The following is a 26,381-nucleotide window of genomic DNA, read 5'->3' as shown; positions in this document are numbered from 1 at the left end:
GCTACTGAACCGATGAATTCCTGCACAATCAGGATCCCCGGGAAAACACAAGAGGGACACCTAGTGGCTGCTGATGGCGCACAGACAGCTGGTACACCTTCTCTCACCTATCTCGTTATTCAGCTTGCTGGAAGAATACATTGCGCTTAAGCGATTCAAGAGTGCAAAGGAGAAGAGTGCTCCAAAGTAGATGTATGCATCACAGCAGGGTTTTCCAGCAATTTACCTTTCTGTTGAGCTGGTACTGCACTTCACGCCAACATAGAGCACCTGACTGGGTGGGGGACTGCGTGCGCACAAAGGTGGCTTAGGTCAATGGGGGCAAAGCAACCTGGGGCACAGGAGAACAAGCCCCATTCCTCCGCTTTCATCTATTGGGAGGGGTGCCTTTTTAAAGACCTTCTTTTAAAAAAGATACACAGACAAATTAAGCAATCTATGCTTTAGAGGGATCTTCCCTGTCCGGGAATCGAACCCGGGCCGCGGCGGTGAAAGCGCCGAATCCTAGCCACTAGACCACCAGGGAGTAGATGCTCTAGTGTGCCTGCCTTGCTCACCCCCTTATTGTGACTAAGCTAACTCCAATATAAAAATTAACGGTAAGGTCCGAGTGGGAGAAAGTTAGGTGTCACACAGTGTGTTTGTTATAAGCAATTACTTTTAACCTCCTGCAAAAGCATTTTAACTCTGCAATCACCTCTTGCTGGACAGCTGGTGCTACAGCAGCAAGCATAAAAAGGGAGTTGAAGAAAGTAAATCCTTGGGTCTCACCAGGGTGGCCGAGTGGTTAAGGCGTTGGACTTAAGATCCAATGGACGTTTGTCCGCATGGGCTCGAGCCCCATTCCTGGTATGGGTTTTCAGCAGGTTTGTAGGAACGTGCAGATGCTTTTGAAAAGCATTTTCCTCCGCCCTCCTCGGCCTCCCACTGCCCCTCCCCAACGGTCCCCATTCAAGCCTCAGGTGTGGAGTCTGCTGCTACTCTTCCACCAGCATGGATGCTTCCCAGAGCAATGAAGTGCCATCTACACAGAGCCCCTGCCTAGAGAAATACACCTCCTATGTCTTTTTCCACTATAGGGAGTAGGAGAAACTGATTGCTTCCTGGGCAACATGGGTCTGCCGCTCGAATTTGCAGATTTCTCCCCTTTTTTTGATTTACGCCTACAGGCTCTCCCTTCCCAGTGGAGCAGGATCTGCTGATGCAGGCCCGGCTGGCTCAAACGTGCAAAGGGTTCTCCACAGGCCTCTGGGAAAGAAATTGAGCAGAGTTTCCTGCCCCGCCTCCTCTCGCCTTCTGAACGGGCTTCCAAACGGGCAATGCCCTGACGGGTCCCCCACAACCTATCCTGCCCATGCCCACACCCCTGTATATGAGGGTGACCCATGTCCCTCACCCTTCATGCTCGAATGGAAGGCCTGTGTGTCCTGAGGGGAGCACCAGACAGGCATCTCTCAGGCCAGGCAGACACCTGCAGTACCTGTTAAGCTCCAAAGCCTGTACATTCCCAAGATGCAACAGGTCACTATGCAAATCAGGCAGCCCTTGCCACACCCTCCCCGCCTCTGGCCTCTGCCGCTTTCCGTACGTGCAGCTCAGCTTTTTCTTACCCAGAGGCAGACTTCCGTTTTAGCAAACAGGTGGGTTGCAGTGGGTCCAGGACGCCATTTGGAGACAAAGCCTGCGGCCCAGTCAAAGGAGGACTACCTGCCACAGGCCATGGGGTCAGAAGCCTACAAAAGGAAGCGCGCCTCGGAATACAGGATCTCACTTGCTCAAGAGCCTTGCCTCCCACCATGGGAAGCAGCTCTAAAGGAACCTTGCGAAAATCATATTTTGAGCGATACTGCGTCATGCTAGGCAAATTGTGAGTCAGAAAAGCAACTTCATTTTGAGAAGCCCTGACCTACGGGAAGGAAAAGCTTTCAAGGTCAGAAGAGGGACTTTTCCCTGACCGGGAATCGAACCCGGGCCGCGGCGGTGAAAGCGCCGAATCCTAGCCACTAGACCACCAGGGAGTAGATGCTCTAGTGTGCCTGCCTTGCTCACCCCCTTATTGTGACTAAGCTAACTCCAATATAAAAATTAACGGTAAGGTCCGAGTGGGAGAAAGTTAGGTGTCACACAGTGTGTTTGTTATAAGCAATTACTTTTAACCTCCTGCAAAAGCCTTTTAACTCTGCAATCACCTCTTGCTGGACAGCTGGTGCTACAGCAGCAAGCATAAAAAGGGAGTTGAAGAAAGTAAATCCTTGGGTCTCACCAGGGTGGCCGAGTGGTTAAGGCGTTGGACTTAAGATCCAATGGACGTTTGTCCGCATGGGCTCGAGCCCCATTCCTGGTATGGGTTTTCAGCAGGGTTGTAGGAACGTGCAGATGCTTTTGAAAAGCATTTTCCACCGCCCTCCTCGGCCTCCCACTGCCCCTCCCCAACGGTCCCCATTCAAGCCTCAGGTGTGGAGTCTGCTGCTACTCTTCCACCAGCATGGATGCTTCCCAGAGCAATGAAGTGCCATCTACACAGAGCCCCTGCCTAGAGAAATACACCTCCTATGTCTTTTTCCACTATAGGGAGTAGGAGAAACTGATTGCTTCCTGGGCAACATGGGTCTGCCGCTAGAATTTGCAGATTTCTCCCCTTTTTTTGATTTACGCCTACAGGCTCTCCCTTCCCAGTGGAGCAGGATCTGCTGATGCAGGCCCGGCTGGCTCAAACGTGCAAAGGGTTCTCCACAGGCCTCTGGGAAAGAAATTGAGCAGAGTTTCCTGCCCCGCCTCCTCTCGCCTTCCGAACGGGCAATGCCCTGACGGGTCCCCCACAACCTATCCTGCCCATGCCCACACCCCTGTATATGAGGGTGACCCATGTCCCTCACCCTCCATGCTCGAATGGAAGGCCTGTGTGTCCTGAGGGGAGCACCAGACAGGCATCTCTCAGGCCAGGCAGACACCTGCAGTACCTGTTAAGCTCCAAAGCCTGTACATTCCCAAGATGCAACAGGTCACTATGCAAATCAGGCAGCCCTTGCCACACCCTCCCCGCCTCTGGCCTCTGCCGCTTTCCGTACGTGCAGCTCAGCTTTTTCTTACCCAGAGGCAGACTTCCGTTTTAGCAAACAGGTGGGTTGCAGTGGGTCCAGGACGCCATTTGGAGACAAAGCCTGCGGCCCAGTCAAAGGAGGACTACCTGCCACAGGCCATGGGGTCAGAAGCCTACAAAAGGAAGCGCGCCTCGGAATACAGGATCTCACTTGCTCAAGAGCCTTGCCTCCCACCATGGGAAGCAGCTCTAAAGGAACCTTGCGAAAATCATATTTTGAGCGATACTGCGTCATGCTAGGCAAATTGTGAGTCAGAAAAGCAACTTCATTTTGAGAAGCCCTGACCTACGGGAAGGAAAAGCTTTCAAGGTCAGAAGAGGGACTTTTCCCTGACCGGGAATCGAACCCGGGCCGCGGCGGTGAAAGCGCCGAATCCTAGCCACTAGACCACCAGGGAGTAGATGCTCTAGTGTGCCTGCCTTGCTCACCCCCTTATTGTGACTAAGCTAACTCCAATATAAAAATTAACGGTAAGGTCCGAGTGGGAGAAAGTTAGGTGTCACACAGTGTGTTTGTTATAAGCAATTACTTTTAACCTCCTGCAAAAGCCTTTTAACTCTGCAATCACCTCTTGCTGGACAGCTGGTGCTACAGCAGCAAGCATAAAAAGGGAGTTGAAGAAAGTAAATCCTTGGGTCTCACCAGGGTGGCCGAGTGGTTAAGGCGTTGGACTTAAGATCCAATGGACGTTTGTCCGCATGGGCTCGAGCCCCATTCCTGGTATGGGTTTTCAGCAGGTTTGTAGGAACGTGCAGATGCTTTTGAAAAGCATTTTCCTCCGCCCTCCTCGGCCTCCCACTGCCCCTCCCCAACGGTCCCCATTCAAGCCTCAGGTGTGGAGTCTGCTGCTACTCTTCCACCAGCATGGATGCTTCCCAGAGGAATGAAGTGCCATCTACACAGAGCCCCTGCCTAGAGAAATACACCTCCTATGTCTTTTTCCACTATAGGGAGTAGGAGAAAGGGATTGCTTCCTGGGCAACATGGGTCTGCCGCTAGAATTTGCAGATTTCTCCCCTTTTTTTGATTTACGCCTACAGGCTCTCCCTTCCCAGTGGAGCAGGATCTGCTGATGCAGACCCGGCTGGCTCAAACGTGCAAAGGGTTCTCCACAGGCCTCTGGGAAAGAAATTGAGCAGAGTTTCCTGCCCCGCCTCCTCTCGCCTTCCGAACGGGCTTCCAAACGGGCAATGCCCTGACGGGTCCCCCACAACCTATCCTGCCCATGCCCACACCCCTGTATATGAGGGTGACCCATGTCCCTCACCCTTCATGCTCGAATGGAAGGCCTGTGTGTCCTGAGGGGAGCACCAGACAGGCATCTCTCAGGCCAGGCAGACACCTGCAGTACCTGTTAAGCTCCAAAGCCTGTACATTCCCAAGATGCAACAGGTCACTATGCAAATCAGGCAGCCCTTGCCACACCCTCCCCGCCTCTGGCCTGTGCCGCTTTCCGTACGTGCAGCTCAGCTTTTTCTTACCCAGAGGCAGACTTCCGTTTTAGCAAACAGGTGGGTTGCAGTGGGTCCAGGACGCCATTTGGAGACAAAGCCTGCGGCCCAGTCAAAGGAGGACTACCTGCCACAGGCCATGGGGTCAGAAGCCTACAAAAGGAAGCGCGCCTCGGAATACAGGATCTCACTTGCTCAAGAGCCTTGCCTCCCACCATGGGAAGCAGCTCTAAAGGAACCTTGCGAAAATCATATTTTGAGCGATACTGCGTCATGCTAGGCAAATTGTGAGTCAGAAAAGCAACTTCATTTTGAGAAGCCCTGACCTACGGGAAGGAAAAGCTTTCAAGGTCAGAAGAGGGACTTTTCCCTGACCGGGAATCGAACCCAGGCCGCGGCGGTGAGAGCGCCGAATCCTAACCACTAGACCACCAGGGAGCCCAGAGCCGTGCAGCAAAAGTTCATACACTGCTCTCCGAGTGACAAAGCTCATGGGGGCTGAAAACATATTTTATTCTACAGCAAATATGAATCGGAACTTAATCCTCATGATGCCACCAGACTGCCTGTCACTTCCAGGCACAGGCCATCCTCTCCCCCTTGCTACTGAACCGATGAATTCCTGCACAATCAGGATCCCCGGGAAAACACAAGAGGGACACCTAGTGGCTGCTGATGGCGCACAGACAGCTGGTACACCTTCTCTCACCTATCTCGTTATTCAGCTTGCTGGAAGAATACATTGCGCTTAAGCGATTCAAGAGTGCAAAGGAGAAGAGTGCTCCAAAGTAGATGTATGCATCACAGCAGGGTTTTCCAGCAATTTACCTTTCTGTTGAGCTGGTACTGCACTTCACGCCAACATAGAGCACCTGACTGGGTGGGGGACTGCGTGCGCACAAAGGTGGCTTAGGTCAATGGGGGCAAAGCAACCTGGGGCACAGGAGAACAAGCCCCATTCCTCCGCTTTCATCTATTGGGAGGGGTGCCTTTTTAAAGACCTTCTTTTAAAAAAGATACACAGACAAATTAAGCAATCTATGCTTTAGAGGGATCTTCCCTGACCGGGAATCGAACCCGGGCCGCGGCGGTGAAAGCGCCGAATCCTAGCCACTAGACCACCAGGGAGTAGATGCTCTAGTGTGCCTGCCTTGCTCACCCCCTTATTGTGACTAAGCTAACTCCAATATAAAAATTAACGGTAAGGTCCGAGTGGGAGAAAGTTAGGTGTCACACAGTGTGTTTGTTATAAGCAATTACTTTTAACCTCCTGCAAAAGCCTTTTAACTCTGCAATCACCTCTTGCTGGACAGCTGGTGCTACAGCAGCAAGCATAAAAAGGGAGTTGAAGAAAGTAAATCCTTGGGTCTCACCAGGGTGGCCGAGTGGTTAAGGCGTTGGACTTAAGATCCAATGGACGTTTGTCCGCATGGGCTCGAGCCCCATTCCTGGTATGGGTTTTCAGCAGGGTTGTAGGAACGTGCAGATGCTTTTGAAAAGCATTTTCCACCGCCCTCCTCGGCCTCCCACTGCCCCTCCCCAACGGTCCCCATTCAAGCCTCAGGTGTGGAGTCTGCTGCTACTCTTCCACCAGCATGGATGCTTCCCAGAGCAATGAAGTGCCATCTACACAGAGCCCCTGCCTAGAGAAATACACCTCCTATGTCTTTTTCCACTATAGGGAGTAGGAGAAACTGATTGCTTCCTGGGCAACATGGGTCTGCCGCTAGAATTTGCAGATTTCTCCCCTTTTTTTGATTTACGCCTACAGGCTCTCCCTTCCCAGTGGAGCAGGATCTGCTGATGCAGGCCCGGCTGGCTCAAACGTGCAAAGGGTTCTCCACAGGCCTCTGGGAAAGAAATTGAGCAGAGTTTCCTGCCCCGCCTCCTCTCGCCTTCCGAACGGGCAATGCCCTGACGGGTCCCCCACAACCTATCCTGCCCATGCCCACACCCCTGTATATGAGGGTGACCCATGTCCCTCACCCTCCATGCTCGAATGGAAGGCCTGTGTGTCCTGAGGGGAGCACCAGACAGGCATCTCTCAGGCCAGGCAGACACCTGCAGTACCTGTTAAGCTCCAAAGCCTGTACATTCCCAAGATGCAACAGGTCACTATGCAAATCAGGCAGCCCTTGCCACACCCTCCCCGCCTCTGGCCTCTGCCGCTTTCCGTACGTGCAGCTCAGCTTTTTCTTACCCAGAGGCAGACTTCCGTTTTAGCAAACAGGTGGGTTGCAGTGGGTCCAGGACGCCATTTGGAGACAAAGCCTGCGGCCCAGTCAAAGGAGGACTACCTGCCACAGGCCATGGGGTCAGAAGCCTACAAAAGGAAGCGCGCCTCGGAATACAGGATCTCACTTGCTCAAGAGCCTTGCCTCCCACCATGGGAAGCAGCTCTAAAGGAACCTTGCGAAAATCATATTTTGAGCGATACTGCGTCATGCTAGGCAAATTGTGAGTCAGAAAAGCAACTTCATTTTGAGAAGCCCTGACCTACGGGAAGGAAAAGCTTTCAAGGTCAGAAGAGGGACTTTTCCCTGACCGGGAATCGAACCCGGGCCGCGGCGGTGAAAGCGCCGAATCCTAGCCACTAGACCACCAGGGAGTAGATGCTCTAGTGTGCCTGCCTTGCTCACCCCCTTATTGTGACTAAGCTAACTCCAATATAAAAATTAACGGTAAGGTCCGAGTGGGAGAAAGTTAGGTGTCACACAGTGTGTTTGTTATAAGCAATTACTTTTAACCTCCTGCAAAAGCCTTTTAACTCTGCAATCACCTCTTGCTGGACAGCTGGTGCTACAGCAGCAAGCATAAAAAGGGAGTTGAAGAAAGTAAATCCTTGGGTCTCACCAGGGTGGCCGAGTGGTTAAGGCGTTGGACTTAAGATCCAATGGACGTTTGTCCGCATGGGCTCGAGCCCCATTCCTGGTATGGGTTTTCAGCAGGTTTGTAGGAACGTGCAGATGCTTTTGAAAAGCATTTTCCTCCGCCCTCCTCGGCCTCCCACTGCCCCTCCCCAACGGTCCCCATTCAAGCCTCAGGTGTGGAGTCTGCTGCTACTCTTCCACCAGCATGGATGCTTCCCAGAGCAATGAAGTGCCATCTACACAGAGCCCCTGCCTAGAGAAATACACCTCCTATGTCTTTTTCCACTATAGGGAGTAGGAGAAAGGGATTGCTTCCTGGGCAACATGGGTCTGCCGCTAGAATTTGCAGATTTCTCCCCTTTTTTTGATTTACGCCTACAGGCTCTCCCTTCCCAGTGGAGCAGGATCTGCTGATGCAGACCCGGCTGGCTCAAACGTGCAAAGGGTTCTCCACAGGCCTCTGGGAAAGAAATTGAGCAGAGTTTCCTGCCCCGCCTCCTCTCGCCTTCCGAACGGGCTTCCAAACGGGCAATGCCCTGACGGGTCCCCCACAACCTATCCTGCCCATGCCCACACCCCTGTATATGAGGGTGACCCATGTCCCTCACCCTTCATGCTCGAATGGAAGGCCTGTGTGTCCTGAGGGGAGCACCAGACAGGCATCTCTCAGGCCAGGCAGACACCTGCAGTACCTGTTAAGCTCCAAAGCCTGTACATTCCCAAGATGCAACAGGTCACTATGCAAATCAGGCAGCCCTTGCCACACCCTCCCCGCCTCTGGCCTCTGCCGCTTTCCGTACGTGCAGCTCAGCTTTTTCTTACCCAGAGGCAGACTTCCGTTTTAGCAAACAGGTGGGTTGCAGTGGGTCCAGGACGCCATTTGGAGACAAAGCCTGCGGCCCAGTCAAAGGAGGACTACCTGCCACAGGCCATGGGGTCAGAAGCCTACAAAAGGAAGCGCGCCTCGGAATACAGGATCTCACTTGCTCAAGAGCCTTGCCTCCCACCATGGGAAGCAGCTCTAAAGGAACCTTGCGAAAATCATATTTTGAGCGATACTGCGTCATGCTAGGCAAATTGTGAGTCAGAAAAGCAACTTCATTTTGAGAAGCCCTGACCTACGGGAAGGAAAAGCTTTCAAGGTCAGAAGAGGGACTTTTCCCTGACCGGGAATCGAACCCAGGCCGCGGCGGTGAGAGCGCCGAATCCTAACCACTAGACCACCAGGGAGCCCAGAGCCGTGCAGCAAAAGTTCATACACTGCTCTCCGAGTGACAAAGCTCATGGGGGCTGAAAACATATTTTATTCTACAGCAAATATGAATCGGAACTTAATCCTCATGATGCCACCAGACTGCCTGTCACTTCCAGGCACAGGCCATCCTCTCCCCCTTGCTACTGAACCGATGAATTCCTGCACAATCAGGATCCCCGGGAAAACACAAGAGGGACACCTAGTGGCTGCTGATGGCGCACAGACAGCTGGTACACCTTCTCTCACCTATCTCGTTATTCAGCTTGCTGGAAGAATACATTGCGCTTAAGCGATTCAAGAGTGCAAAGGAGAAGAGTGCTCCAAAGTAGATGTATGCATCACAGCAGGGTTTTCCAGCAATTTACCTTTCTGTTGAGCTGGTACTGCACTTCACGCCAACATAGAGCACCTGACTGGGTGGGGGACTGCGTGCGCACAAAGGTGGCTTAGGTCAATGGGGGCAAAGCAACCTGGGGCACAGGAGAACAAGCCCCATTCCTCCGCTTTCATCTATTGGGAGGGGTGCCTTTTTAAAGACCTTCTTTTAAAAAAGATACACAGACAAATTAAGCAATCTATGCTTTAGAGGGATCTTCCCTGACCGGGAATCGAACCCGGGCCGCGGCGGTGAAAGCGCCGAATCCTAGCCACTAGACCACCAGGGAGTAGATGCTCTAGTGTGCCTGCCTTGCTCACCCCCTTATTGTGACTAAGCTAACTCCAATATAAAAATTAACGGTAAGGTCCGAGTGGGAGAAAGTTAGGTGTCACACAGTGTGTTTGTTATAAGCAATTACTTTTAACCTCCTGCAAAAGCCTTTTAACTCTGCAATCACCTCTTGCTGGACAGCTGGTGCTACAGCAGCAAGCATAAAAAGGGAGTTGAAGAAAGTAAATCCTTGGGTCTCACCAGGGTGGCCGAGTGGTTAAGGCGTTGGACTTAAGATCCAATGGACGTTTGTCCGCATGGGCTCGAGCCCCATTCCTGGTATGGGTTTTCAGCAGGTTTGTAGGAACGTGCAGATGCTTTTGAAAAGCATTTTCCTCCGCCCTCCTCGGCCTCCCACTGCCCCTCCCCAACGGTCCCCATTCAAGCCTCAGGTGTGGAGTCTGCTGCTACTCTTCCACCAGCATGGATGCTTCCCAGAGCAATGAAGTGCCATCTACACAGAGCCCCTGCCTAGAGAAATACACCTCCTATGTCTTTTTCCACTATAGGGAGTAGGAGAAACTGATTGCTTCCTGGGCAACATGGGTCTGCCGCTAGAATTTGCAGATTTCTCCCCTTTTTTTGATTTACGCCTACAGGCTCTCCCTTCCCAGTGGAGCAGGATCTGCTGATGCAGGCCCGGCTGGCTCAAACGTGCAAAGGGTTCTCCACAGGCCTCTGGGAAAGAAATTGAGCAGAGTTTCCTGCCCCGCCTCCTCTCGCCTTCCGAACGGGCAATGCCCTGACGGGTCCCCCACAACCTATCCTGCCCATGCCCACACCCCTGTATATGAGGGTGACCCATGTCCCTCACCCTCCATGCTCGAATGGAAGGCCTGTGTGTCCTGAGGGGAGCACCAGACAGGCATCTCTCAGGCCAGGCAGACACCTGCAGTACCTGTTAAGCTCCAAAGCCTGTACATTCCCAAGATGCAACAGGTCACTATGCAAATCAGGCAGCCCTTGCCACACCCTCCCCGCCTCTGGCCTCTGCCGCTTTCCGTACGTGCAGCTCAGCTTTTTCTTACCCAGAGGCAGACTTCCGTTTTAGCAAACAGGTGGGTTGCAGTGGGTCCAGGACGCCATTTGGAGACAAAGCCTGCGGCCCAGTCAAAGGAGGACTACCTGCCACAGGCCATGGGGTCAGAAGCCTACAAAAGGAAGCGCGCCTCGGAATACAGGATCTCACTTGCTCAAGAGCCTTGCCTCCCACCATGGGAAGCAGCTCTAAAGGAACCTTGCGAAAATCATATTTTGAGCGATACTGCGTCATGCTAGGCAAATTGTGAGTCAGAAAAGCAACTTCATTTTGAGAAGCCCTGACCTACGGGAAGGAAAAGCTTTCAAGGTCAGAAGAGGGACTTTTCCCTGACCGGGAATCGAACCCGGGCCGCGGCGGTGAAAGCGCCGAATCCTAGCCACTAGACCACCAGGGAGTAGATGCTCTAGTGTGCCTGCCTTGCTCACCCCCTTATTGTGACTAAGCTAACTCCAATATAAAAATTAACGGTAAGGTCTGAGTGGGAGAAAGTTAGGTGTCACACAGTGTGTTTGTTATAAGCAATTACTTTTAACCTCCTGCAAAAGCCTTTTAACTCTGCAATCACCTCTTGCTGGACAGCTGGTGCTACAGCAGCAAGCATAAAAAGGGAGTTGAAGAAAGTAAATCCTTGGGTCTCACCAGGGTGGCCGAGTGGTTAAGGCGTTGGACTTAAGATCCAATGGACGTTTGTCTGCATGGGTTCGAGCCCCATTCCTGGTATGGGTTTTCAGCAGGTTTGTAGGAACGTGCAGATGCTTTTGAAAAGCATTTTCCTCCGCCCTCCTCGGCCTCCCACTGCCCCTCCCCAACGGTCCCCATTCAAGCCTCAGGTGTGGAGTCTGCTGCTACTCTTCCACCAGCATGGATGCTTCCCAGAGCAATGAAGTGCCATCTACACAGAGCCCCTGCCTAGAGAAATACACCTCCTATGTCTTTTTCCACTATAGGGAGTAGGAGAAAGGGATTGCTTCCTGGGCAACATGGGTCTGCCGCTAGAATTTGCAGATTTCTCCCCTTTTTTTGATTTACGCCTACAGGCTCTCCCTTCCCAGTGGAGCAGGATCTGCTGATGCAGGCCCGGCTGGCTCAAACGTGCAAAGGGTTCTCCACAGGCCTCTGGGAAAGAAATTGAGCAGAGTTTCCTGCCCCGCCTCCTCTCGCCTTCCGAACGGGCAATGCCCTGACGGGTCCCCCACAACCTATCCTGCCCATGCCCACACCCCTGTATATGAGGGTGACCCATGTCCCTCACCCTCCATGCTCGAATGGAAGGCCTGTGTGTCCTGAGGGGAGCACCAGACAGGCATCTCTCAGGCCAGGCAGACACCTGCAGTACCTGTTAAGCTCCAAAGCCTGTACATTCCCAAGATGCAACAGGTCACTATGCAAATCAGGCAGCCCTTGCCACACCCTCCCCGCCTCTGGCCTCTGCCGCTTTCCGTACGTGCAGCTCAGCTTTTTCTTACCCAGAGGCAGACTTCCGTTTTAGCAAACAGGTGGGTTGCAGTGGGTCCAGGACGCCATTTGGAGACAAAGCCTGCGGCCCAGTCAAAGGAGGACTACCTGCCACAGGCCATGGGGTCAGAAGCCTACAAAAGGAAGCGCGCCTCGGAATACAGGATCTCACTTGCTCAAGAGCCTTGCCTCCCACCATGGGAAGCAGCTCTAAAGGAACCTTGCGAAAATCATATTTTGAGCGATACTGCGTCATGCTAGGCAAATTGTGAGTCAGAAAAGCAACTTCATTTTGAGAAGCCCTGACCTACGGGAAGGAAAAGCTTTCAAGGTCAGAAGAGGGACTTTTCCCTGACCGGGAATCGAACCCAGGCCGCGGCGGTGAGAGCGCCGAATCCTAACCACTAGACCACCAGGGAGCCCAGAGCCGTGCAGCAAAAGTTCATACACTGCTCTCCGAGTGACAAAGCTCATGGGGGCTGAAAACATATTTTATTCTACAGCAAATATGAATCGGAACTTAATCCTCATGATGCCACCAGACTGCCTGTCACTTCCAGGCACAGGCCATCCTCTCCCCCTTGCTACTGAACCGATGAATTCCTGCACAATCAGGATCCCCGGGAAAACACAAGAGGGACACCTAGTGGCTGCTGATGGCGCACAGACAGCTGGTACACCTTCTCTCACCTATCTCGTTATTCAGCTTGCTGGAAGAATACATTGCGCTTAAGCGATTCAAGAGTGCAAAGGAGAAGAGTGCTCCAAAGTAGATGTATGCATCACAGCAGGGTTTTCCAGCAATTTACCTTTCTGTTGAGCTGGTACTGCACTTCACGCCAACATAGAGCACCTGACTGGGTGGGGGACTGCGTGCGCACAAAGGTGGCTTAGGTCAATGGGGGCAAAGCAACCTGGGGCACAGGAGAACAAGCCCCATTCCTCCGCTTTCATCTATTGGGAGGGGTGCCTTTTTAAAGACCTTCTTTTAAAAAAGATACACAGACAAATTAAGCAATCTATGCTTTAGAGGGATCTTCCCTGACCGGGAATCGAACCCGGGCCGCGGCGGTGAAAGCGCCGAATCCTAGCCACTAGACCACCAGGGAGTAGATGCTCTAGTGTGCCTGCCTTGCTCACCCCCTTATTGTGACTAAGCTAACTCCAATATAAAAATTAACGGTAAGGTCCGAGTGGGAGAAAGTTAGGTGTCACACAGTGTGTTTGTTATAAGCAATTACTTTTAACCTCCTGCAAAAGCATTTTAACTCTGCAATCACCTCTTGCTGGACAGCTGGTGCTACAGCAGCAAGCATAAAAAGGGAGTTGAAGAAAGTAAATCCTTGGGTCTCACCAGGGTGGCCGAGTGGTTAAGGCGTTGGACTTAAGATCCAATGGACGTTTGTCCGCATGGGCTCGAGCCCCATTCCTGGTATGGGTTTTCAGCAGGTTTGTAGGAACGTGCAGATGCTTTTGAAAAGCATTTTCCTCCGCCCTCCTCGGCCTCCCACTGCCCCTCCCCAACGGTCCCCATTCAAGCCTCAGGTGTGGAGTCTGCTGCTACTCTTCCACCAGCATGGATGCTTCCCAGAGCAATGAAGTGCCATCTACACAGAGCCCCTGCCTAGAGAAATACACCTCCTATGTCTTTTTCCACTATAGGGAGTAGGAGAAACTGATTGCTTCCTGGGCAACATGGGTCTGCCGCTCGAATTTGCAGATTTCTCCCCTTTTTTTGATTTACGCCTACAGGCTCTCCCTTCCCAGTGGAGCAGGATCTGCTGATGCAGGCCCGGCTGGCTCAAACGTGCAAAGGGTTCTCCACAGGCCTCTGGGAAAGAAATTGAGCAGAGTTTCCTGCCCCGCCTCCTCTCGCCTTCCGAACGGGCAATGCCCTGACGGGTCCCCCACAACCTATCCTGCCCATGCCCACACCCCTGTATATGAGGGTGACCCATGTCCCTCACCCTCCATGCTCGAATGGAAGGCCTGTGTGTCCTGAGGGGAGCACCAGACAGGCATCTCTCAGGCCAGGCAGACACCTGCAGTACCTGTTAAGCTCCAAAGCCTGTACATTCCCAAGATGCAACAGGTCACTATGCAAATCAGGCAGCCCTTGCCACACCCTCCCCGCCTCTGGCCTCTGCCGCTTTCCGTACGTGCAGCTCAGCTTTTTCTTACCCAGAGGCAGACTTCCGTTTTAGCAAACAGGTGGGTTGCAGTGGGTCCAGGACGCCATTTGGAGACAAAGCCTGCGGCCCAGTCAAAGGAGGACTACCTGCCACAGGCCATGGGGTCAGAAGCCTACAAAAGGAAGCGCGCCTCGGAATACAGGATCTCACTTGCTCAAGAGCCTTGCCTCCCACCATGGGAAGCAGCTCTAAAGGAACCTTGCGAAAATCATATTTTGAGCGATACTGCGTCATGCTAGGCAAATTGTGAGTCAGAAAAGCAACTTCATTTTGAGAAGCCCTGACCTACGGGAAGGAAAAGCTTTCAAGGTCAGAAGAGGGACTTTTCCCTGACCGGGAATCGAACCCGGGCCGCGGCGGTGAAAGCGCCGAATCCTAGCCACTAGACCACCAGGGAGTAGATGCTCTAGTGTGCCTGCCTTGCTCACCCCCTTATTGTGACTAAGCTAACTCCAATATAAAAATTAACGGTAAGGTCTGAGTGGGAGAAAGTTAGGTGTCACACAGTGTGTTTGTTATAAGCAATTACTTTTAACCTCCTGCAAAAGCCTTTTAACTCTGCAATCACCTCTTGCTGGACAGCTGGTGCTACAGCAGCAAGCATAAAAAGGGAGTTGAAGAAAGTAAATCCTTGGGTCTCACCAGGGTGGCCGAGTGGTTAAGGCGTTGGACTTAAGATCCAATGGACGTTTGTCCGCATGGGTTCGAGCCCCATTCCTGGTATGGGTTTTCAGCAGGTTTGTAGGAACGTGCAGATGCTTTTGAAAAGCATTTTCCTCCGCCCTCCTCGGCCTCCCACTGCCCCTCCCCAACGGTCCCCATTCAAGCCTCAGGTGTGGAGTCTGCTGCTACTCTTCCACCAGCATGGATGCTTCCCAGAGCAATGAAGTGCCATCTACACAGAGCCCCTGCCTAGAGAAATACACCTCCTATGTCTTTTTCCACTATAGGGAGTAGGAGAAAGGGATTGCTTCCTGGGCAACATGGGTCTGCCGCTAGAATTTGCAGATTTCTCCCCTTTTTTTGATTTACGCCTACAGGCTCTCCCTTCCCAGTGGAGCAGGATCTGCTGATGCAGGCCCGGCTGGCTCAAACGTGCAAAGGGTTCTCCACAGGCCTCTGGGAAAGAAATTGAGCAGAGTTTCCTGCCCCGCCTCCTCTCGCCTTCCGAACGGGCAATGCCCTGACGGGTCCCCCACAACCTATCCTGCCCATGCCCACACCCCTGTATATGAGGGTGACCCATGTCCCTCACCCTCCATGCTCGAATGGAAGGCCTGTGTGTCCTGAGGGGAGCACCAGACAGGCATCTCTCAGGCCAGGCAGACACCTGCAGTACCTGTTAAGCTCCAAAGCCTGTACATTCCCAAGATGCAACAGGTCACTATGCAAATCAGGCAGCCCTTGCCACACCCTCCCCGCCTCTGGCCTCTGCCGCTTTCCGTACGTGCAGCTCAGCTTTTTCTTACCCAGAGGCAGACTTCCGTTTTAGCAAACAGGTGGGTTGCAGTGGGTCCAGGACGCCATTTGGAGACAAAGCCTGCGGCCCAGTCAAAGGAGGACTACCTGCCACAGGCCATGGGGTCAGAAGCCTACAAAAGGAAGCGCGCCTCGGAATACAGGATCTCACTTGCTCAAGAGCCTTGCCTCCCACCATGGGAAGCAGCTCTAAAGGAACCTTGCGAAAATCATATTTTGAGCGATACTGCGTCATGCTAGGCAAATTGTGAGTCAGAAAAGCAACTTCATTTTGAGAAGCCCTGACCTACGGGAAGGAAAAGCTTTCAAGGTCAGAAGAGGGACTTTTCCCTGACCGGGAATCGAACCCAGGCCGCGGCGGTGAGAGCGCCGAATCCTAACCACTAGACCACCAGGGAGCCCAGAGCCGTGCAGCAAAAGTTCATACACTGCTCTCCGAGTGACAAAGCTCATGGGGGCTGAAAACATATTTTATTCTACAGCAAATATGAATCGGAACTTAATCCTCATGATGCCACCAGACTGCCTGTCACTTCCAGGCACAGGCCATCCTCTCCCCCTTGCTACTGAACCGATGAATTCCTGCACAATCAGGATCCCCGGGAAAACACAAGAGGGACACCTAGTGGCTGCTGATGGCGCACAGACAGCTGGTACACCTTCTCTCACCTATCTCGTTATTCAGCTTGCTGGAAGAATACATTGCGCTTAAGCGATTCAAGAGTGCAAAGGAGAAGAGTGCTCCAAAGTAGATGTATGCATCACAGCAGGGTTTTCCAGCAATTTACCTTTCTGTTGAGCTGGTACTGCACTTCACGCCAACATAGAGCACCTGACTGGGTGGGGGACTGCGTGCGCACAAAGGTGGCTTAGGTCAATGGGGGCAAAGCAACCTGGGGCACAGGAGAACAAGCCCCATTCCTCCGCTTTCATCTATTGGGAGGGGTGCCTTTTTAAAGACCTTCTTTTAAAAAAGATACACAGACAAATTAAGCAATCTATGCTTTAGAGGGATCTTCCCTGTCCGGGAATCGAACCCGGGCCGCGGCGGTGAAAGCGCCGAATCCTAGCCACTAGACCACCAGGGAGTAGATGCTCTAGTGTGCCTGCCTTGCTCACCCCCTTATTGTGACTAAGCTAACTCCAATATAAAAATTAACGGTAAGGTCCGAGTGGGAGAAAGTTAGGTGTCACACAGTGTGTTTGTTATAAGCAATTACTTTTAACCTCCTGCAAAAGCATTTTAACTCTGCAATCACCTCTTGCTGGACAGCTGGTGCTACAGCAGCAAGCATAAAAAGGGAGTTGAAGAAAGTAAATCCTTGGGTCTCACCAGGGTGGCCGAGTGGTTAAGGCGTTGGACTTAAGATCCAATGGACGTTTGTCCGCATGGGCTCGAGCCCCATTCCTGGTATGGGTTTTCAGCAGGTTTGTAGGAACGTGCAGATGCTTTTGAAAAGCATTTTCCTCCGCCCTCCTCGGCCTCCCACTGCCCCTCCCCAACGGTCCCCATTCAAGCCTCAGGTGTGGAGTCTGCTGCTACTCTTCCACCAGCATGGATGCTTCCCAGAGCAATGAAGTGCCATCTACACAGAGCCCCTGCCTAGAGAAATACACCTCCTATGTCTTTTTCCACTATAGGGAGTAGGAGAAACTGATTGCTTCCTGGGCAACATGGGTCTGCCGCTCGAATTTGCAGATTTCTCCCCTTTTTTTGATTTACGCCTACAGGCTCTCCCTTCCCAGTGGAGCAGGATCTGCTGATGCAGGCCCGGCTGGCTCAAACGTGCAAAGGGTTCTCCACAGGCCTCTGGGAAAGAAATTGAGCAGAGTTTCCTGCCCCGCCTCCTCTCGCCTTCCGAACGGGCTTCCAAACGGGCAATGCCCTGACGGGTCCCCCACAACCTATCCTGCCCATGCCCACACCCCTGTATATGAGGGTGACCCATGTCCCTCACCCTTCATGCTCGAATGGAAGGCCTGTGTGTCCTGAGGGGAGCACCAGACAGGCATCTCTCAGGCCAGGCAGACACCTGCAGTACCTGTTAAGCTCCAAAGCCTGTACATTCCCAAGATGCAACAGGTCACTATGCAAATCAGGCAGCCCTTGCCACACCCTCCCCGCCTCTGGCCTCTGCCGCTTTCCGTACGTGCAGCTCAGCTTTTTCTTACCCAGAGGCAGACTTCCGTTTTAGCAAACAGGTGGGTTGCAGTGGGTCCAGGACGCCATTTGGAGACAAAGCCTGCGGCCCAGTCAAAGGAGGACTACCTGCCACAGGCCATGGGGTCAGAAGCCTACAAAAGGAAGCGCGCCTCGGAATACAGGATCTCACTTGCTCAAGAGCCTTGCCTCCCACCATGGGAAGCAGCTCTAAAGGAACCTTGCGAAAATCATATTTTGAGCGATACTGCGTCATGCTAGGCAAATTGTGAGTCAGAAAAGCAACTTCATTTTGAGAAGCCCTGACCTACGGGAAGGAAAAGCTTTCAAGGTCAGAAGAGGGACTTTTCCCTGACCGGGAATCGAACCCGGGCCGCGGCGGTGAAAGCGCCGAATCCTAGCCACTAGACCACCAGGGAGTAGATGCTCTAGTGTGCCTGCCTTGCTCACCCCCTTATTGTGACTAAGCTAACTCCAATATAAAAATTAACGGTAAGGTCCGAGTGGGAGAAAGTTAGGTGTCACACAGTGTGTTTGTTATAAGCAATTACTTTTAACCTCCTGCAAAAGCCTTTTAACTCTGCAATCACCTCTTGCTGGACAGCTGGTGCTACAGCAGCAAGCATAAAAAGGGAGTTGAAGAAAGTAAATCCTTGGGTCTCACCAGGGTGGCCGAGTGGTTAAGGCGTTGGACTTAAGATCCAATGGACGTTTGTCCGCATGGGCTCGAGCCCCATTCCTGGTATGGGTTTTCAGCAGGGTTGTAGGAACGTGCAGATGCTTTTGAAAAGCATTTTCCACCGCCCTCCTCGGCCTCCCACTGCCCCTCCCCAACGGTCCCCATTCAAGCCTCAGGTGTGGAGTCTGCTGCTACTCTTCCACCAGCATGGATGCTTCCCAGAGCAATGAAGTGCCATCTACACAGAGCCCCTGCCTAGAGAAATACACCTCCTATGTCTTTTTCCACTATAGGGAGTAGGAGAAACTGATTGCTTCCTGGGCAACATGGGTCTGCCGCTAGAATTTGCAGATTTCTCCCCTTTTTTTGATTTACGCCTACAGGCTCTCCCTTCCCAGTGGAGCAGGATCTGCTGATGCAGGCCCGGCTGGCTCAAACGTGCAAAGGGTTCTCCACAGGCCTCTGGGAAAGAAATTGAGCAGAGTTTCCTGCCCCGCCTCCTCTCGCCTTCCGAACGGGCAATGCCCTGACGGGTCCCCCACAACCTATCCTGCCCATGCCCACACCCCTGTATATGAGGGTGACCCATGTCCCTCACCCTCCATGCTCGAATGGAAGGCCTGTGTGTCCTGAGGGGAGCACCAGACAGGCATCTCTCAGGCCAGGCAGACACCTGCAGTACCTGTTAAGCTCCAAAGCCTGTACATTCCCAAGATGCAACAGGTCACTATGCAAATCAGGCAGCCCTTGCCACACCCTCCCCGCCTCTGGCCTCTGCCGCTTTCCGTACGTGCAGCTCAGCTTTTTCTTACCCAGAGGCAGACTTCCGTTTTAGCAAACAGGTGGGTTGCAGTGGGTCCAGGACGCCATTTGGAGACAAAGCCTGCGGCCCAGTCAAAGGAGGACTACCTGCCACAGGCCATGGGGTCAGAAGCCTACAAAAGGAAGCGCGCCTCGGAATACAGGATCTCACTTGCTCAAGAGCCTTGCCTCCCACCATGGGAAGCAGCTCTAAAGGAACCTTGCGAAAATCATATTTTGAGCGATACTGCGTCATGCTAGGCAAATTGTGAGTCAGAAAAGCAACTTCATTTTGAGAAGCCCTGACCTACGGGAAGGAAAAGCTTTCAAGGTCAGAAGAGGGACTTTTCCCTGACCGGGAATCGAACCCGGGCCGCGGCGGTGAAAGCGCCGAATCCTAGCCACTAGACCACCAGGGAGTAGATGCTCTAGTGTGCCTGCCTTGCTCACCCCCTTATTGTGACTAAGCTAACTCCAATATAAAAATTAACGGTAAGGTCCGAGTGGGAGAAAGTTAGGTGTCACACAGTGTGTTTGTTATAAGCAATTACTTTTAACCTCCTGCAAAAGCCTTTTAACTCTGCAATCACCTCTTGCTGGACAGCTGGTGCTACAGCAGCAAGCATAAAAAGGGAGTTGAAGAAAGTAAATCCTTGGGTCTCACCAGGGTGGCCGAGTGGTTAAGGCGTTGGACTTAAGATCCAATGGACGTTTGTCCGCATGGGCTCGAGCCCCATTCCTGGTATGGGTTTTCAGCAGGTTTGTAGGAACGTGCAGATGCTTTTGAAAAGCATTTTCCTCCGCCCTCCTCGGCCTCCCACTGCCCCTCCCCAACGGTCCCCATTCAAGCCTCAGGTGTGGAGTCTGCTGCTACTCTTCCACCAGCATGGATGCTTCCCAGAGGAATGAAGTGCCATCTACACAGAGCCCCTGCCTAGAGAAATACACCTCCTATGTCTTTTTCCACTATAGGGAGTAGGAGAAAGGGATTGCTTCCTGGGCAACATGGGTCTGCCGCTAGAATTTGCAGATTTCTCCCCTTTTTTTGATTTACGCCTACAGGCTCTCCCTTCCCAGTGGAGCAGGATCTGCTGATGCAGACCCGGCTGGCTCAAACGTGCAAAGGGTTCTCCACAGGCCTCTGGGAAAGAAATTGAGCAGAGTTTCCTGCCCCGCCTCCTCTCGCCTTCCGAACGGGCTTCCAAACGGGCAATGCCCTGACGGGTCCCCCACAACCTATCCTGCCCATGCCCACACCCCTGTATATGAGGGTGACCCATGTCCCTCACCCTTCATGCTCGAATGGAAGGCCTGTGTGTCCTGAGGGGAGCACCAGACAGGCATCTCTCAGGCCAGGCAGACACCTGCAGTACCTGTTAAGCTCCAAAGCCTGTACATTCCCAAGATGCAACAGGTCACTATGCAAATCAGGCAGCCCTTGCCACACCCTCCCCGCCTCTGGCCTGTGCCGCTTTCCGTACGTGCAGCTCAGCTTTTTCTTACCCAGAGGCAGACTTCCGTTTTAGCAAACAGGTGGGTTGCAGTGGGTCCAGGACGCCATTTGGAGACAAAGCCTGCGGCCCAGTCAAAGGAGGACTACCTGCCACAGGCCATGGGGTCAGAAGCCTACAAAAGGAAGCGCGCCTCGGAATACAGGATCTCACTTGCTCAAGAGCCTTGCCTCCCACCATGGGAAGCAGCTCTAAAGGAACCTTGCGAAAATCATATTTTGAGCGATACTGCGTCATGCTAGGCAAATTGTGAGTCAGAAAAGCAACTTCATTTTGAGAAGCCCTGACCTACGGGAAGGAAAAGCTTTCAAGGTCAGAAGAGGGACTTTTCCCTGACCGGGAATCGAACCCAGGCCGCGGCGGTGAGAGCGCCGAATCCTAACCACTAGACCACCAGGGAGCCCAGAGCCGTGCAGCAAAAGTTCATACACTGCTCTCCGAGTGACAAAGCTCATGGGGGCTGAAAACATATTTTATTCTACAGCAAATATGAATCGGAACTTAATCCTCATGATGCCACCAGACTGCCTGTCACTTCCAGGCACAGGCCATCCTCTCCCCCTTGCTACTGAACCGATGAATTCCTGCACAATCAGGATCCCCGGGAAAACACAAGAGGGACACCTAGTGGCTGCTGATGGCGCACAGACAGCTGGTACACCTTCTCTCACCTATCTCGTTATTCAGCTTGCTGGAAGAATACATTGCGCTTAAGCGATTCAAGAGTGCAAAGGAGAAGAGTGCTCCAAAGTAGATGTATGCATCACAGCAGGGTTTTCCAGCAATTTACCTTTCTGTTGAGCTGGTACTGCACTTCACGCCAACATAGAGCACCTGACTGGGTGGGGGACTGCGTGCGCACAAAGGTGGCTTAGGTCAATGGGGGCAAAGCAACCTGGGGCACAGGAGAACAAGCCCCATTCCTCCGCTTTCATCTATTGGGAGGGGTGCCTTTTTAAAGACCTTCTTTTAAAAAAGATACACAGACAAATTAAGCAATCTATGCTTTAGAGGGATCTTCCCTGACCGGGAATCGAACCCGGGCCGCGGCGGTGAAAGCGCCGAATCCTAGCCACTAGACCACCAGGGAGTAGATGCTCTAGTGTGCCTGCCTTGCTCACCCCCTTATTGTGACTAAGCTAACTCCAATATAAAAATTAACGGTAAGGTCCGAGTGGGAGAAAGTTAGGTGTCACACAGTGTGTTTGTTATAAGCAATTACTTTTAACCTCCTGCAAAAGCCTTTTAACTCTGCAATCACCTCTTGCTGGACAGCTGGTGCTACAGCAGCAAGCATAAAAAGGGAGTTGAAGAAAGTAAATCCTTGGGTCTCACCAGGGTGGCCGAGTGGTTAAGGCGTTGGACTTAAGATCCAATGGACGTTTGTCCGCATGGGCTCGAGCCCCATTCCTGGTATGGGTTTTCAGCAGGGTTGTAGGAACGTGCAGATGCTTTTGAAAAGCATTTTCCACCGCCCTCCTCGGCCTCCCACTGCCCCTCCCCAACGGTCCCCATTCAAGCCTCAGGTGTGGAGTCTGCTGCTACTCTTCCACCAGCATGGATGCTTCCCAGAGCAATGAAGTGCCATCTACACAGAGCCCCTGCCTAGAGAAATACACCTCCTATGTCTTTTTCCACTATAGGGAGTAGGAGAAACTGATTGCTTCCTGGGCAACATGGGTCTGCCGCTAGAATTTGCAGATTTCTCCCCTTTTTTTGATTTACGCCTACAGGCTCTCCCTTCCCAGTGGAGCAGGATCTGCTGATGCAGGCCCGGCTGGCTCAAACGTGCAAAGGGTTCTCCACAGGCCTCTGGGAAAGAAATTGAGCAGAGTTTCCTGCCCCGCCTCCTCTCGCCTTCCGAACGGGCAATGCCCTGACGGGTCCCCCACAACCTATCCTGCCCATGCCCACACCCCTGTATATGAGGGTGACCCATGTCCCTCACCCTCCATGCTCGAATGGAAGGCCTGTGTGTCCTGAGGGGAGCACCAGACAGGCATCTCTCAGGCCAGGCAGACACCTGCAGTACCTGTTAAGCTCCAAAGCCTGTACATTCCCAAGATGCAACAGGTCACTATGCAAATCAGGCAGCCCTTGCCACACCCTCCCCGCCTCTGGCCTGTGCCGCTTTCCGTACGTGCAGCTCAGCTTTTTCTTACCCAGAGGCAGACTTCCGTTTTAGCAAACAGGTGGGTTGCAGTGGGTCCAGGACGCCATTTGGAGACAAAGCCTGCGGCCCAGTCAAAGGAGGACTACCTGCCACAGGCCATGGGGTCAGAAGCCTACAAAAGGAAGCGCGCCTCGGAATACAGGATCTCACTTGCTCAAGAGCCTTGCCTCCCACCATGGGAAGCAGCTCTAAAGGAACCTTGCGAAAATCATATTTTGAGCGATACTGCGTCATGCTAGGCAAATTGTGAGTCAGAAAAGCAACTTCATTTTGAGAAGCCCTGACCTACGGGAAGGAAAAGCTTTCAAGGTCAGAAGAGGGACTTTTCCCTGACCGGGAATCGAACCCAGGCCGCGGCGGTGAGAGCGCCGAATCCTAACCACTAGACCACCAGGGAGCCCAGAGCCGTGCAGCAAAAGTTCATACACTGCTCTCCGAGTGACAAAGCTCATGGGGGCTGAAAACATATTTTATTCTACAGCAAATATGAATCGGAACTTAATCCTCATGATGCCACCAGACTGCCTGTCACTTCCAGGCACAGGCCATCCTCTCCCCCTTGCTACTGAACCGATGAATTCCTGCACAATCAGGATCCCCGGGAAAACACAAGAGGGACACCTAGTGGCTGCTGATGGCGCACAGACAGCTGGTACACCTTCTCTCACCTATCTCGTTATTCAGCTTGCTGGAAGAATACATTGCGCTTAAGCGATTCAAGAGTGCAAAGGAGAAGAGTGCTCCAAAGTAGATGTATGCATCACAGCAGGGTTTTCCAGCAATTTACCTTTCTGTTGAGCTGGTACTGCACTTCACGCCAACATAGAGCACCTGACTGGGTGGGGGACTGCGTGCGCACAAAGGTGGCTTAGGTCAATGGGGGCAAAGCAACCTGGGGCACAGGAGAACAAGCCCCATTCCTCCGCTTTCATCTATTGGGAGGGGTGCCTTTTTAAAGACCTTCTTTTAAAAAAGATACACAGACAAATTAAGCAATCTATGCTTTAGAGGGATCTTCCCTGACCGGGAATCGAACCCGGGCCGCGGCGGTGAAAGCGCCGAATCCTAGCCACTAGACCACCAGGGAGTAGATGCTCTAGTGTGCCTGCCTTGCTCACCCCCTTATTGTGACTAAGCTAACTCCAATATAAAAATTAACGGTAAGGTCCGAGTGGGAGAAAGTTAGGTGTCACACAGTGTGTTTGTTATAAGCAATTACTTTTAACCTCCTGCAAAAGCCTTTTAACTCTGCAATCACCTCTTGCTGGACAGCTGGTGCTACAGCAGCAAGCATAAAAAGGGAGTTGAAGAAAGTAAATCCTTGGGTCTCACCAGGGTGGCCGAGTGGTTAAGGCGTTGGACTTAAGATCCAATGGACGTTTGTCCGCATGGGCTCGAGCCCCATTCCTGGTATGGGTTTTCAGCAGGGTTGTAGGAACGTGCAGATGCTTTTGAAAAGCATTTTCCACCGCCCTCCTCGGCCTCCCACTGCCCCTCCCCAACGGTCCCCATTCAAGCCTCAGGTGTGGAGTCTGCTGCTACTCTTCCACCAGCATGGATGCTTCCCAGAGCAATGAAGTGCCATCTACACAGAGCCCCTGCCTAGAGAAATACACCTCCTATGTCTTTTTCCACTATAGGGAGTAGGAGAAACTGATTGCTTCCTGGGCAACATGGGTCTGCCGCTAGAATTTGCAGATTTCTCCCCTTTTTTTGATTTACGCCTACAGGCTCTCCCTTCCCAGTGGAGCAGGATCTGCTGATGCAGGCCCGGCTGGCTCAAACGTGCAAAGGGTTCTCCACAGGCCTCTGGGAAAGAAATTGAGCAGAGTTTCCTGCCCCGCCTCCTCTCGCCTTCCGAACGGGCAATGCCCTGACGGGTCCCCCACAACCTATCCTGCCCATGCCCACACCCCTGTATATGAGGGTGACCCATGTCCCTCACCCTCCATGCTCGAATGGAAGGCCTGTGTGTCCTGAGGGGAGCACCAGACAGGCATCTCTCAGGCCAGGCAGACACCTGCAGTACCTGTTAAGCTCCAAAGCCTGTACATTCCCAAGATGCAACAGGTCACTATGCAAATCAGGCAGCCCTTGCCACACCCTCCCCGCCTCTGGCCTCTGCCGCTTTCCGTACGTGCAGCTCAGCTTTTTCTTACCCAGAGGCAGACTTCCGTTTTAGCAAACAGGTGGGTTGCAGTGGGTCCAGGACGCCATTTGGAGACAAAGCCTGCGGCCCAGTCAAAGGAGGACTACCTGCCACAGGCCATGGGGTCAGAAGCCTACAAAAGGAAGCGCGCCTCGGAATACAGGATCTCACTTGCTCAAGAGCCTTGCCTCCCACCATGGGAAGCAGCTCTAAAGGAACCTTGCGAAAATCATATTTTGAGCGATACTGCGTCATGCTAGGCAAATTGTGAGTCAGAAAAGCAACTTCATTTTGAGAAGCCCTGACCTACGGGAAGGAAAAGCTTTCAAGGTCAGAAGAGGGACTTTTCCCTGACCGGGAATCGAACCCGGGCCGCGGCGGTGAAAGCGCCGAATCCTAGCCACTAGACCACCAGGGAGTAGATGCTCTAGTGTGCCTGCCTTGCTCACCCCCTTATTGTGACTAAGCTAACTCCAATATAAAAATTAACGGTAAGGTCCGAGTGGGAGAAAGTTAGGTGTCACACAGTGTGTTTGTTATAAGCAATTACTTTTAACCTCCTGCAAAAGCCTTTTAACTCTGCAATCACCTCTTGCTGGACAGCTGGTGCTACAGCAGCAAGCATAAAAAGGGAGTTGAAGAAAGTAAATCCTTGGGTCTCACCAGGGTGGCCGAGTGGTTAAGGCGTTGGACTTAAGATCCAATGGACGTTTGTCCGCATGGGCTCGAGCCCCATTCCTGGTATGGGTTTTCAGCAGGTTTGTAGGAACGTGCAGATGCTTTTGAAAAGCATTTTCCTCCGCCCTCCTCGGCCTCCCACTGCCCCTCCCCAACGGTCCCCATTCAAGCCTCAGGTGTGGAGTCTGCTGCTACTCTTCCACCAGCATGGATGCTTCCCAGAGCAATGAAGTGCCATCTACACAGAGCCCCTGCCTAGAGAAATACACCTCCTATGTCTTTTTCCACTATAGGGAGTAGGAGAAAGGGATTGCTTCCTGGGCAACATGGGTCTGCCGCTAGAATTTGCAGATTTCTCCCCTTTTTTTGATTTACGCCTACAGGCTCTCCCTTCCCAGTGGAGCAGGATCTGCTGATGCAGACCCGGCTGGCTCAAACGTGCAAAGGGTTCTCCACAGGCCCCTGGGAAAGAAATTGAGCAGAGTTTCCTGCCCCGCCTCCTCTCGCCTTCCGAACGGGCTTCCAAACGGGCAATGCCCTGACGGGTCCCCCACAACCTATCCTGCCCATGCCCACACCCCTGTATATGAGGGTGACCCATGTCCCTCACCCTTCATGCTCGAATGGAAGGCCTGTGTGTCCTGAGGGGAGCACCAGACAGGCATCTCTCAGGCC

General features: G+C 52.7%; 36 non-coding genes across 36 annotated transcripts; 15 read left to right on the top strand and 21 right to left on the bottom strand.

Annotated features, from left to right (window-relative positions):
- Nucleotides 1-454: 454 nt before the first annotated feature.
- Nucleotides 455-526, bottom strand: TRNAE-UUC (transfer RNA glutamic acid (anticodon UUC)). Its single transcript has one exon. It is a non-coding gene; the product is annotated as a tRNA-Glu (tRNA).
- A 243-nt stretch (nucleotides 527-769) lies between these two features.
- TRNAL-UAA (transfer RNA leucine (anticodon UAA)) lies at nucleotides 770-852 on the top strand. The gene has a single exon. It is a non-coding gene; the product is annotated as a tRNA-Leu (tRNA).
- A 1,094-nt stretch (nucleotides 853-1,946) lies between these two features.
- Nucleotides 1,947-2,018, bottom strand: TRNAE-UUC (transfer RNA glutamic acid (anticodon UUC)). The gene has a single exon. It is a non-coding gene; the product is annotated as a tRNA-Glu (tRNA).
- Nucleotides 2,019-2,261: 243 nt separating this feature from the next.
- TRNAL-UAA (transfer RNA leucine (anticodon UAA)) lies at nucleotides 2,262-2,344 on the top strand. The gene has a single exon. It is a non-coding gene; the product is annotated as a tRNA-Leu (tRNA).
- Nucleotides 2,345-3,426: 1,082 nt separating this feature from the next.
- Nucleotides 3,427-3,498, bottom strand: TRNAE-UUC (transfer RNA glutamic acid (anticodon UUC)). Its single transcript has one exon. It is a non-coding gene; the product is annotated as a tRNA-Glu (tRNA).
- Nucleotides 3,499-3,741: 243 nt separating this feature from the next.
- TRNAL-UAA (transfer RNA leucine (anticodon UAA)) lies at nucleotides 3,742-3,824 on the top strand. The gene has a single exon. It is a non-coding gene; the product is annotated as a tRNA-Leu (tRNA).
- Nucleotides 3,825-4,918: 1,094 nt separating this feature from the next.
- Nucleotides 4,919-4,990, bottom strand: TRNAE-CUC (transfer RNA glutamic acid (anticodon CUC)). Its single transcript has one exon. It is a non-coding gene; the product is annotated as a tRNA-Glu (tRNA).
- Nucleotides 4,991-5,608: 618 nt separating this feature from the next.
- TRNAE-UUC (transfer RNA glutamic acid (anticodon UUC)) lies at nucleotides 5,609-5,680 on the bottom strand. The gene has a single exon. It is a non-coding gene; the product is annotated as a tRNA-Glu (tRNA).
- Nucleotides 5,681-5,923: 243 nt separating this feature from the next.
- TRNAL-UAA (transfer RNA leucine (anticodon UAA)) lies at nucleotides 5,924-6,006 on the top strand. Its single transcript has one exon. It is a non-coding gene; the product is annotated as a tRNA-Leu (tRNA).
- A 1,082-nt stretch (nucleotides 6,007-7,088) lies between these two features.
- On the bottom strand, nucleotides 7,089-7,160 carry TRNAE-UUC (transfer RNA glutamic acid (anticodon UUC)). Its single transcript has one exon. It is a non-coding gene; the product is annotated as a tRNA-Glu (tRNA).
- A 243-nt stretch (nucleotides 7,161-7,403) lies between these two features.
- On the top strand, nucleotides 7,404-7,486 carry TRNAL-UAA (transfer RNA leucine (anticodon UAA)). Its single transcript has one exon. It is a non-coding gene; the product is annotated as a tRNA-Leu (tRNA).
- A 1,094-nt stretch (nucleotides 7,487-8,580) lies between these two features.
- Nucleotides 8,581-8,652, bottom strand: TRNAE-CUC (transfer RNA glutamic acid (anticodon CUC)). Its single transcript has one exon. It is a non-coding gene; the product is annotated as a tRNA-Glu (tRNA).
- Nucleotides 8,653-9,270: 618 nt separating this feature from the next.
- TRNAE-UUC (transfer RNA glutamic acid (anticodon UUC)) lies at nucleotides 9,271-9,342 on the bottom strand. Its single transcript has one exon. It is a non-coding gene; the product is annotated as a tRNA-Glu (tRNA).
- Nucleotides 9,343-9,585: 243 nt separating this feature from the next.
- TRNAL-UAA (transfer RNA leucine (anticodon UAA)) lies at nucleotides 9,586-9,668 on the top strand. Its single transcript has one exon. It is a non-coding gene; the product is annotated as a tRNA-Leu (tRNA).
- A 1,082-nt stretch (nucleotides 9,669-10,750) lies between these two features.
- Nucleotides 10,751-10,822, bottom strand: TRNAE-UUC (transfer RNA glutamic acid (anticodon UUC)). The gene has a single exon. It is a non-coding gene; the product is annotated as a tRNA-Glu (tRNA).
- A 243-nt stretch (nucleotides 10,823-11,065) lies between these two features.
- Nucleotides 11,066-11,148, top strand: TRNAL-UAA (transfer RNA leucine (anticodon UAA)). The gene has a single exon. It is a non-coding gene; the product is annotated as a tRNA-Leu (tRNA).
- A 1,082-nt stretch (nucleotides 11,149-12,230) lies between these two features.
- Nucleotides 12,231-12,302, bottom strand: TRNAE-CUC (transfer RNA glutamic acid (anticodon CUC)). The gene has a single exon. It is a non-coding gene; the product is annotated as a tRNA-Glu (tRNA).
- Nucleotides 12,303-12,920: 618 nt separating this feature from the next.
- TRNAE-UUC (transfer RNA glutamic acid (anticodon UUC)) lies at nucleotides 12,921-12,992 on the bottom strand. The gene has a single exon. It is a non-coding gene; the product is annotated as a tRNA-Glu (tRNA).
- Nucleotides 12,993-13,235: 243 nt separating this feature from the next.
- TRNAL-UAA (transfer RNA leucine (anticodon UAA)) lies at nucleotides 13,236-13,318 on the top strand. The gene has a single exon. It is a non-coding gene; the product is annotated as a tRNA-Leu (tRNA).
- A 1,082-nt stretch (nucleotides 13,319-14,400) lies between these two features.
- On the bottom strand, nucleotides 14,401-14,472 carry TRNAE-UUC (transfer RNA glutamic acid (anticodon UUC)). Its single transcript has one exon. It is a non-coding gene; the product is annotated as a tRNA-Glu (tRNA).
- Nucleotides 14,473-14,715: 243 nt separating this feature from the next.
- On the top strand, nucleotides 14,716-14,798 carry TRNAL-UAA (transfer RNA leucine (anticodon UAA)). The gene has a single exon. It is a non-coding gene; the product is annotated as a tRNA-Leu (tRNA).
- Nucleotides 14,799-15,880: 1,082 nt separating this feature from the next.
- Nucleotides 15,881-15,952, bottom strand: TRNAE-CUC (transfer RNA glutamic acid (anticodon CUC)). The gene has a single exon. It is a non-coding gene; the product is annotated as a tRNA-Glu (tRNA).
- Nucleotides 15,953-16,570: 618 nt separating this feature from the next.
- Nucleotides 16,571-16,642, bottom strand: TRNAE-UUC (transfer RNA glutamic acid (anticodon UUC)). The gene has a single exon. It is a non-coding gene; the product is annotated as a tRNA-Glu (tRNA).
- A 243-nt stretch (nucleotides 16,643-16,885) lies between these two features.
- Nucleotides 16,886-16,968, top strand: TRNAL-UAA (transfer RNA leucine (anticodon UAA)). Its single transcript has one exon. It is a non-coding gene; the product is annotated as a tRNA-Leu (tRNA).
- A 1,094-nt stretch (nucleotides 16,969-18,062) lies between these two features.
- TRNAE-UUC (transfer RNA glutamic acid (anticodon UUC)) lies at nucleotides 18,063-18,134 on the bottom strand. Its single transcript has one exon. It is a non-coding gene; the product is annotated as a tRNA-Glu (tRNA).
- A 243-nt stretch (nucleotides 18,135-18,377) lies between these two features.
- Nucleotides 18,378-18,460, top strand: TRNAL-UAA (transfer RNA leucine (anticodon UAA)). The gene has a single exon. It is a non-coding gene; the product is annotated as a tRNA-Leu (tRNA).
- A 1,082-nt stretch (nucleotides 18,461-19,542) lies between these two features.
- On the bottom strand, nucleotides 19,543-19,614 carry TRNAE-UUC (transfer RNA glutamic acid (anticodon UUC)). Its single transcript has one exon. It is a non-coding gene; the product is annotated as a tRNA-Glu (tRNA).
- A 243-nt stretch (nucleotides 19,615-19,857) lies between these two features.
- Nucleotides 19,858-19,940, top strand: TRNAL-UAA (transfer RNA leucine (anticodon UAA)). Its single transcript has one exon. It is a non-coding gene; the product is annotated as a tRNA-Leu (tRNA).
- A 1,094-nt stretch (nucleotides 19,941-21,034) lies between these two features.
- On the bottom strand, nucleotides 21,035-21,106 carry TRNAE-CUC (transfer RNA glutamic acid (anticodon CUC)). The gene has a single exon. It is a non-coding gene; the product is annotated as a tRNA-Glu (tRNA).
- Nucleotides 21,107-21,724: 618 nt separating this feature from the next.
- On the bottom strand, nucleotides 21,725-21,796 carry TRNAE-UUC (transfer RNA glutamic acid (anticodon UUC)). Its single transcript has one exon. It is a non-coding gene; the product is annotated as a tRNA-Glu (tRNA).
- A 243-nt stretch (nucleotides 21,797-22,039) lies between these two features.
- TRNAL-UAA (transfer RNA leucine (anticodon UAA)) lies at nucleotides 22,040-22,122 on the top strand. The gene has a single exon. It is a non-coding gene; the product is annotated as a tRNA-Leu (tRNA).
- Nucleotides 22,123-23,204: 1,082 nt separating this feature from the next.
- TRNAE-CUC (transfer RNA glutamic acid (anticodon CUC)) lies at nucleotides 23,205-23,276 on the bottom strand. The gene has a single exon. It is a non-coding gene; the product is annotated as a tRNA-Glu (tRNA).
- A 618-nt stretch (nucleotides 23,277-23,894) lies between these two features.
- On the bottom strand, nucleotides 23,895-23,966 carry TRNAE-UUC (transfer RNA glutamic acid (anticodon UUC)). Its single transcript has one exon. It is a non-coding gene; the product is annotated as a tRNA-Glu (tRNA).
- A 243-nt stretch (nucleotides 23,967-24,209) lies between these two features.
- TRNAL-UAA (transfer RNA leucine (anticodon UAA)) lies at nucleotides 24,210-24,292 on the top strand. The gene has a single exon. It is a non-coding gene; the product is annotated as a tRNA-Leu (tRNA).
- Nucleotides 24,293-25,374: 1,082 nt separating this feature from the next.
- On the bottom strand, nucleotides 25,375-25,446 carry TRNAE-UUC (transfer RNA glutamic acid (anticodon UUC)). Its single transcript has one exon. It is a non-coding gene; the product is annotated as a tRNA-Glu (tRNA).
- A 243-nt stretch (nucleotides 25,447-25,689) lies between these two features.
- On the top strand, nucleotides 25,690-25,772 carry TRNAL-UAA (transfer RNA leucine (anticodon UAA)). The gene has a single exon. It is a non-coding gene; the product is annotated as a tRNA-Leu (tRNA).
- The last annotated feature ends 609 nt before the right edge of the window (nucleotides 25,773-26,381 follow it).

This window comes from Lissotriton vulgaris, chromosome 4_1 (genome assembly GCF_964263255.1).
Source record: "Lissotriton vulgaris chromosome 4_1, aLisVul1.2, whole genome shotgun sequence".
Taxonomy (NCBI): Eukaryota; Metazoa; Chordata; class Amphibia; order Caudata; family Salamandridae; genus Lissotriton; species Lissotriton vulgaris.
The sequence above is the reverse complement of the archived record's forward strand: the minus strand, read 5'-3'. Positions and strand labels throughout refer to the sequence as shown.